The following is an 8,611-nucleotide window of genomic DNA, read 5'->3' on the forward strand; positions in this document are numbered from 1 at the left end:
TAAAATTATCAAGGAAGGTGCAAGATGCTATCACTATTTTTACCAAGGAACCCATGGTGGCGGAACAAGTGGCAATTGCTCTAGCCATCAGGAGTATTAAGTGGGCCTGCATTTACAGTGATTCGAAATCCGCTATAAAGTGTTTTGATAAAGGCTACGTAGCTGGTGTTGCAGCTAAATTTTTGAAAACCTTGGGATTATGAGAACTGAAATCCGATGGTTTCCTGCGCATATGGGGAAAGTGGACGAGACTCGGATAAACCTCAATGAGGTTGCTCATGACTTGGCACGAGGACTTGCTAACCGTGACAGTCACAACCGAGCCGTTCACCATCAAGTCAGGGAATCTACAGGTCGGTTATTAACATACAATGACATTACCAAACACTACTATTTAGGAAGCAGGCAATTCCCATTGTCACATTGAAAACTGAACAGGGCTCAGGCAGTCTCACTGCGCTTATCGCAAACAGGTACATATCCCACACTGTACACCATTAATAAAATATATCCAGAGAGGGAGATTAAGATGGAGTGCAAGGATTGTAATGGCATCATTGGAATCAGACGTATGCTGGTGGAGTGTCCCGCGACTCTCCCCAACCTCGTTGAATAATGGACACAGTGGGAGAAAACAATTCAAAGCCCAAATTTTCAGGACCAACTAAGGGCCGTCCAGAGGGCCCATGATGTCGCTCAAATACTTGGCCTGACAGTGCCAACGTGAGAGCGGCCCGCCTTGGCTTATGAAGTCGAGCCTCCGGGCCCCATTACAATAAATAATTTCACACACACACACACCATCTTTCTTTTTCACAAGGACGACAGGCGAAGCCCAAGGGCTAGCTGATCTCTTGATGACGCCTTTGCGGAGCATTTTGTCCACTTCTAATTGAATGACTCGGCGTTCATCATGCGATACACGATAGGAAAGCTGACGAATAGGATTCGTATCTCCGTTGTTTATACGGTGGTGCACAACAGATATTTCGCCTAATGGCCTGTCGCCGAAATAAAAGATGTCACTGTACGATTTAAGCAGGAGTCGTTGTCCGTTGTCTGTGCAATGGTGAGGCTAGGTGCAAACATTTTCGCCAAGTCATATGTTAAGGAACCAGAGCTACCAGCTGCAATTGATTCTAATAAGCCACTCTCGGCATTCAGACTCTCAATGTCAATTTTGCAACCACTGGAAACCCTGGCCAAGAACATGCCGGCCGGAAGCACTTGAGGGCACAGGCTGAAATTAAGAAGCGGTGAAACGACGTCGTTATTTGTAACCGTGACCAACGTATGCGGAACAGCAACGTTCTGGTTCAAAAACATGCCGATGATGGAGTGAAGCGCATATTCGCCGTCAGGAACATGTGGCTTGGCGGTCAAAATGACGTGACTGCCTCGGGTGACAGACGCACATCTTGAAGCGAGCACAAGCGTGGTCTGGCGGTACTCGGAGCATTGGCGAGTTGAGGCAGTTCTACCTGAAGAACGCCGGTCGCGTACTCGATGAGAGCAGAATGAGTGGATAAAAAGTCCAATCCAAGGAAAACGTCGTGAGGGCAGTTGTCGATCAAAGAAAAGAGAACAGAAGTACGGCGGCCGGCTATAATTAGGCGCGGAGTACACATTCCAAGAACAACCAGCATGCCGCCGTCAGATGCACGAAGTACTCGGGCAGCTGCTGGGGTGCGGTCCTTCTTTAAACGTCTACGCAGGCTAACACTCATCACAGATACGTGGGCTCTTGTGTCGACGAGTGCTTGGACAGGTACGCCGTATATTTTGATGTTAATTACACTTCTCCTTGTAGGCACAGACACACGATTTGCTGCAGTAGTCGGCAATGCGGCACCACCTCCAAGGGTTGCATTTTCTAGTTTTCCGAAATGGTGCGGCCAAACGCCACAGGGGATGAAAGGCGACGTGGCGGCGGCGAACGTCAATATGGGCGACGTGTTTGCGGTGAACAAGACTATTGTTCGCGCGGCGATGGTGAGCGGCTGTACCACGTGTTCCGAGCAGAGTTGGGAGTGCTGTTAGACTCGGCGGTGGGCGCAACATTGCAGGTATTTCCATCAAAACTGCTCATGTTGGTCGGTGTGCGAGGTGTTGAGGGCCACGAGTTGTGACAGTATCGGGCGATATGACCAATGCGGCTACAGATGAAACATATCGCTTCATCATCATCATCAGCCTGGTTACGCCCACTGCAGGGCAAAGGCCTCTCCCATACTTCTCCAACAACCCCGGTCATGTACTAATTGTGGCCATGCCGTCCCTGCAAACTTCTTAATCTCATCCGCCCACCTAACTTTCTGCCGCCCCCTGCTACGCTTCCCTTCCCTTGGGATCCAGTCCGTAACCCTTAATGACCATCGGTTATCTTCCCTCCTCATTACATGTCCTGCCCATGCCCATTTCTTTTTCTTGATTTCAACTAAGATGTCTTTAACTCGCGTTTGTTCCCTCACCCAATCTGCTCTTTTCTTATCCCTTAACGTTACACCTATCATTCTTCTTTCAATAGCTCGTTGTGTCGTCCTCAATTTGAGTAGAACCCTTTTCGTAAGCCTCCAGGTTTCTGCCCCGTAGGTGAGTACTGGTAAGACACAGCTATTATATACTTTTCTCTTGAGGGATAACGGCAACCTGCTGTTCATGATTTGGGAATGCCTGCCAAACGCACTCCAGCCCATTCTTATTCTTCTGATTATTTCCGTCTCATGATCCGGATCCGCCGTCATTACCTGCCCTAAGTAGATGTATTCCCTTACGACTTCCAGTGCCTCGCTGCCTATTGTAAATTGCTGTTCTCTCCCGAGACTGTTAAGCATTACTTTAGTTTTCTGCATATTAATTTTTAGACCCACTCTTCTGCTTTGCCTCTCCAGGTCACTGAGCATGCATTGCAATTGGTCCCCTGAGTTACTAAGCAAGGCAATATCATCAGCGAATCGCAAGTTACTAAGGTATTCTCCATTAACATTTATCCCCAATTCTTCCCAATTCAGGTCTCTAAATACCTCCTGTAAACACGCTGTGAATAGCATTGGAGATATCGTATCTCCCTGCCTGACGCCTTTCTTTATTGAGATTTTGTTGCTTGCTTTATGGAGGACTACGGTGGCTGTGGAGCCGCTATAGATATCTTCCAGTATTTTTACATATGGCTCATCTAACCCTGATTCCGTAATGCCTCCATGACTGCTTAGGTTTCGACTGAATCAAACGCTTTCTCGTAATCAATGAAAGCTATATATAAGGGTTGGTTATATTCTGCACATTTCTCTATCACTTGATTGATAGTGTGAATATGGTCTATTGTTGAGTAGCCTTTACGGAATCCTGCCTGGTCCTTTGGTTGACAGAAGTCTAAGGTGTTCCTGATTCTATTTGCAATTACCTTAGTAAATACTTTGTAGGCAACGTACAGTAAGCTGATCGGTCTATAATTGTTCAAGTCTTTGGCGTCCCCTTTCTTATGGATTAGGATTATGTTAGCGTTCTTCCAAGATTCCGGTACGCTCGAGCTCATGAGGCATTGCGTATACAGGGTGGCCAGTTTCTCTAGAACAATCTGTCCACCATCCTTCAACAAATCTGCTGTTACCTGATCCTCCCCAGCTGCCTTCCCCCTTTGCATATCTCCTAAGGCTTTCTTTACTTCTTCCGGCGTTACCTTCGGGATTTCGAATTCCTGTAGACTATGAACCTCCTATGAACACAACAATCAAACCCCGGCCCTCAGTCCCCAGCAGCTGCGAAGCAACTGACCACGGCGGCGGTCAGACCTGCGACGCAGCAGAGGGTGCTAAGAATCACTGGCTCCGGACAGGCCGCCATTGGAATATGAAACATATCGCTTGGTAATCCGCAATTCCCCACTTAATCGGTTGGCGATAACGGGGGAAGAAGCGTCGGGATGCATCGAAAATTGTAGAAGGGCGTTCGTTAGCTCTGGGATTGGCGACAGCATACACAGATTGTAAACCAATGTTTTCAAGTTCCTGGCGAACGATGGCTTGTATGAGGGGAACTGAAAATGTGGAAGCATCAGGGCTACACGAAAAAAAGCTGCGGGCGCCATCGAATCCAGTTCACTTCTAACGATTCGCGCCACGTCCTCTGATGGCGACACATGCTGCTGTGCGGGTAGATCGTCACACGTAGACGTTGCCGCAGTATTTGGAAGTCTGGCGAATGGTTGCAAGACGCGTCGACTTTTGGCTTGCTCGAATTGTCGGCACTCGTTAATGATTGCGTCAACTGTAGGGCAGCTCTTGCACGTGAGCAGAATAAACGCGTCGTCAGCAATGCCCTTAAGCACGTGCCCAACCTTCTCAGCTTCTGTCTTGTGGTGATCGGCTTTACGACAAAGTGCCAGCACGTCATGAATGTATGGGACATAGGACTCCATGGGGGATTGGGCACGGGAGGCCGGTTCCTGCTTTGCGGCCATATTATGGCCAGATGGTTTGCCAAACAACTCTGTCAATTTATCTTTGCATTGGTCCTAGTTGTTTAGCTCCTCTTCGTGATTTTCGCACCATACCTTTGCCGTGCCTCTTAGGTAGAACAACAAGTTAGCTAGCATAAGAGTAGGGTCCCATCTGTTTATTCCACTCACGCGTTCGTACATGGCCATAATTAATTTTTTAAGCAAACCTCAACTGGGCGAACTCGTGCCCACAAAAGAAAGTTACATTCAAAGCACAGCGATAGCTTCGAACACGGTTGGCGATCGTCGAAATCTCATCAGCAGGTCCAGCGCGTCGGCTTTCAGGCATGCGTCATCGAATGTTCTAGAATAATCCCCGGTGCCCGCATAGAGAAAGGATTCGACAAGAGCGGACATTCCCATAGAGCCCAGCGGCCTAATTCACTGCAGCGTACTACGCCGTCGGCGTTGACATCTGAGTCACACTTGCGGTTTAGGGTTTGGGTGCGCGCATTTTGAACGCTAGCCGGTACGCGTTACACCTGCTCCGCTGATCGACTCGTTTTGTTTCTTTTTGCACCTGCAGCTAAACCGTGCGCTGTCTTAATAAGAACTCGTTTTATTATTAACTAAATTTATTGCGAACGATCTTTACAAGCCTCCATCTAATAAGCGCTACGTGCAATTTCATAAGGACGCAATACGCCTTGTGAAATTAGGAAATGTTAATTCAATTCTATACAAATGCTCGTTGCGGGCTTTTTGTGCGTTCATCCAACGTTGTGACAACAGGTAAGCAGCAGTAGTTCCCGTATGAAGCTCCACCAGACGACGTCAGCTGAAAAACGAAAATTACCAGAATATGTCATTTTGGTATTAACACATACGAATAATGCGTGTAGAGGCGAAACGTGCGAAAGTGGTGAATAGCCGGCATTGCAGACAAGAGCCGTTTGCTTTTACTTACACGGCCTACAGAATACACGACTCATACCAAGCAATACCGTACATGCCACGAAAACATTCCATTTCCAAGCATTCCCCTTTTCCGGACCTTATTTCCTGCACTTTAGGAGCACGAACACACGGTCTGCTGCGCGTTTCCAAAAGGACTTGGCTACAACCGACGCGATACTACCATAGAGAAGGATTTATACAAGAGGGGATATTCGAGGATAACTGGCAACGGGAAATGCGTCACGCAAGTATTGACGCCGAGCGTTTGCTGCCGCCAGCATCGAAAAAAAAAAGAATGTGAAATGAGTTTAACAGAAATTGTTTCATTTTTTTAAATTCTTTTTCAGCAAAAGTAAAAATATCTGCGTAAAAATTAAATTAGGCTTTGCGGCTTACTTCCGTTGCTTCGAGACAGGTGAATCGGCGAATGACGACTTAGATGCATGCATGCGCCATTCGTCAGACACACCGCCGAAGCAAACAAGACCGGCTGCGGATCTGAGCGTTGGCCTGTTCGGTGACCCGCCTGCCTGGTTTTCTGTTTTAGGATTTAGCCTGGTTTCGTGGACTACCGGCGAATTCTTGCGTTCCTTCTGAACTTCGACACGGCACCACTGCACTATTGGACTACGGCAAGGTGAGAAATTTTGTTCGACAGTCTGCGACGCATTTCAAGCAATTAGGCGTACGGCACGGCACCTAGGCTGGACATGCGACGTAGTTAACGAAAATCAGCGCGGCCTTCGTGGCGCAGTTCATTTGAATTAATGACTCGTATTGGGAGATGTTTGCGACGCCTTCTATGAGCCCCAATATTATTTTAACTTATTTCGGTAGTTATTGGGCACGCTAGTCGCACTGGGCGCCGTGACGCAGTTTCACTTGTACTAAATCTTACTGCGACAAGTTTTGACACTTTCTTTGACCCCCAAAATTATTCTAACTAATTCAGTTACTTTTTGGGGTTCTTTTAAAGCGCAGTGGATGCGCGTGGTGCTGTAACGTGGTTAGCGAAAAACAGCTCGCCGGGGTGCGCAGTTAAGTTTCGAGCTTTAATGCACTGACAAGACAAGTTCGTGGCGCTTTCTCTGACGCCCAGAACTTTGTTGAAAATTTTCTTCGGTACTTTTTTGTTACGTATGAGGCACGCTAGCCACTCCTGTCGTGACGCAGCGGAAGGAAACTCGGCCATGGTGACAGTTTGGCGCGTACTGAATCTTACTGCGACAACTTTGTGACAATTTTTTGGCCCTGCAACAATTTGAGCCTTCGTTCGGTACTCACGCTTGTCGAAAACGCGACGAGCAATACCCCGTCGAGTGTGATGACAAGGGTGTGTGTTGCTTGCGCCAGCAGAATGAACAAAAGATAACGCCAAGGTGGTCGAAAGCCAAGAACTTGTAACTCGGAAATTCTGCCTTCTGAGCGACTGATGAAAGGCTTTGCTCCCACGCATTTTTTTTGAGTGCCAGTAGAAGAAATTCTGCAAGCGTCCAGCATGGTCTGGTTGAGAGCCTGTGTTGTGGCCACCTCTGTGTATTCGTAGTGGACGTTGGAAAGTGCCCAGGCACAGATGCTGAAAACATGTTTGTAGGTGTTCCACGTTGCTCCTCAGGCTACTGAACAATTGAGGAGGCTCGCATCACCCCTTTCCCTGCCTATCTACGATGCGAACCTCTTTGAGTATACCTGTTATTGCTGTGCCGTCATGGACGCCACCTCTTATTGACACTTCCCGACATACGGCCGGACTCCGCTTTTTCAGGAACCATTAAATGCCAACAATTTGCCATACCATCATACTTTGCCCCTGCTGACCTTCCACGTATGCCCCCATGGGTAAGGTCAAAATACGGGTATTTCTATGTATTTCCGGAATTTCTAAAAACTCGCAAATACCTACCGTCGGCCTCAGACTTTCAACACTTGAATATATGTCTAAAGAATGACTCCTCGATGAATGAGTATACGGACGGATCGGTCTCGTCGTATGCGTCTGGTGCGGCTTTCGTCGTGGCTACGCATCAAGTTATTCGACGGTTTTGTCCTTGTAACAAGATGACTACAACATCTACGGAACTAGTGGCAATCATAGAGGCCATTCAATATATTTCGCGACAGCCTCCTCCAGTATAGAGAGTCTTCAGTGACGCAAAATCCGCTCTGCAACTACTTAGACTGGTGTTGAAAGAAAGCGCTTACAGAGTGTTGGCTCTTTAACCTGCCGAGCTCTGCACTTTAGCTCAAGAAAACGGCCACCGCATAACATTTCAGTGGATTCCCAGTCACTGTGGTATACACGGCATCGAAGTGGCCGATGCCGAAGCGAAGAAAGCACTCGAAGAACCAGAGTCACTGCTTGCAATTTCTTTTTTCAAGAGTGTACGCCAACTGCCTACTCTTCAGTGTGATCCGAAAATCGACAGAAAAGCACTGGGACAATCCGGATAATGGCCACCGACAACTCCAGAGATGGGACCCTACCATGAAATTTAGGCTACCAGCGAAAATTCAACGCACCTGTCCAGTCTTCTGCACAGACTACGGCTGCGCGTGAGCAATTACGCGCCGATACGAGCACCTCATGCGACGCACTAAGCCTCCAGACTGTGAGTTGTGCAATGTGAATGAGACCATAGGTCATGTGCTTTGTGGCTGCCCTAATTACATGAAAGAGCTTCAAAAGTTGAACAATGACCTTACGCGTCTCGACAGGCTACCGTTGCCGGAGGAGGTTATTTTAGGCCCTTAGGTCCTTGGCCTTGACGCTCAATCGAGTTTCAAGGCCATCCAGTCGTTACTGAACATCTTAAAAAGTACAGGCCTGGACTGTAGGCTTTGAGCTTGCTAAATTGCTTGCCATATGTTTTACATCCTCGTTCTATCGTCGTCGTCACGCATCATGTGCCTCTTCATTCACTCTTTCTTTCCCTCTTCCCCTTCTCCCAACGCCGAGTAGCTGCTAGAGTAATGTACATCAGGCCGACCTCTCTGCATTTCGTATCATTAAACTTATCTCTTCTTCAAGCGGACTATCGCGTCGGTTGTAGCCAAGTTCTGCTGGAAACTTGCGGTAGCCCCGTGTATTCGTGCTCTTAAAGTGCAGGAAATAAGGCCCGGGAAGAGGGGAATGCTTGGAAATGGGATGTTTTGGTGCTATGTACGGTATTGTTTGGATTGAGTCGGTTATATTCTATGCAGTGTATGTAAAAGTGA

The sequence above is a fragment of the Dermacentor variabilis genome, chromosome 3 (assembly GCF_050947875.1).
Source record: "Dermacentor variabilis isolate Ectoservices chromosome 3, ASM5094787v1, whole genome shotgun sequence".
NCBI lineage: Eukaryota > Metazoa > Arthropoda > Arachnida > Ixodida > Ixodidae > Dermacentor > Dermacentor variabilis.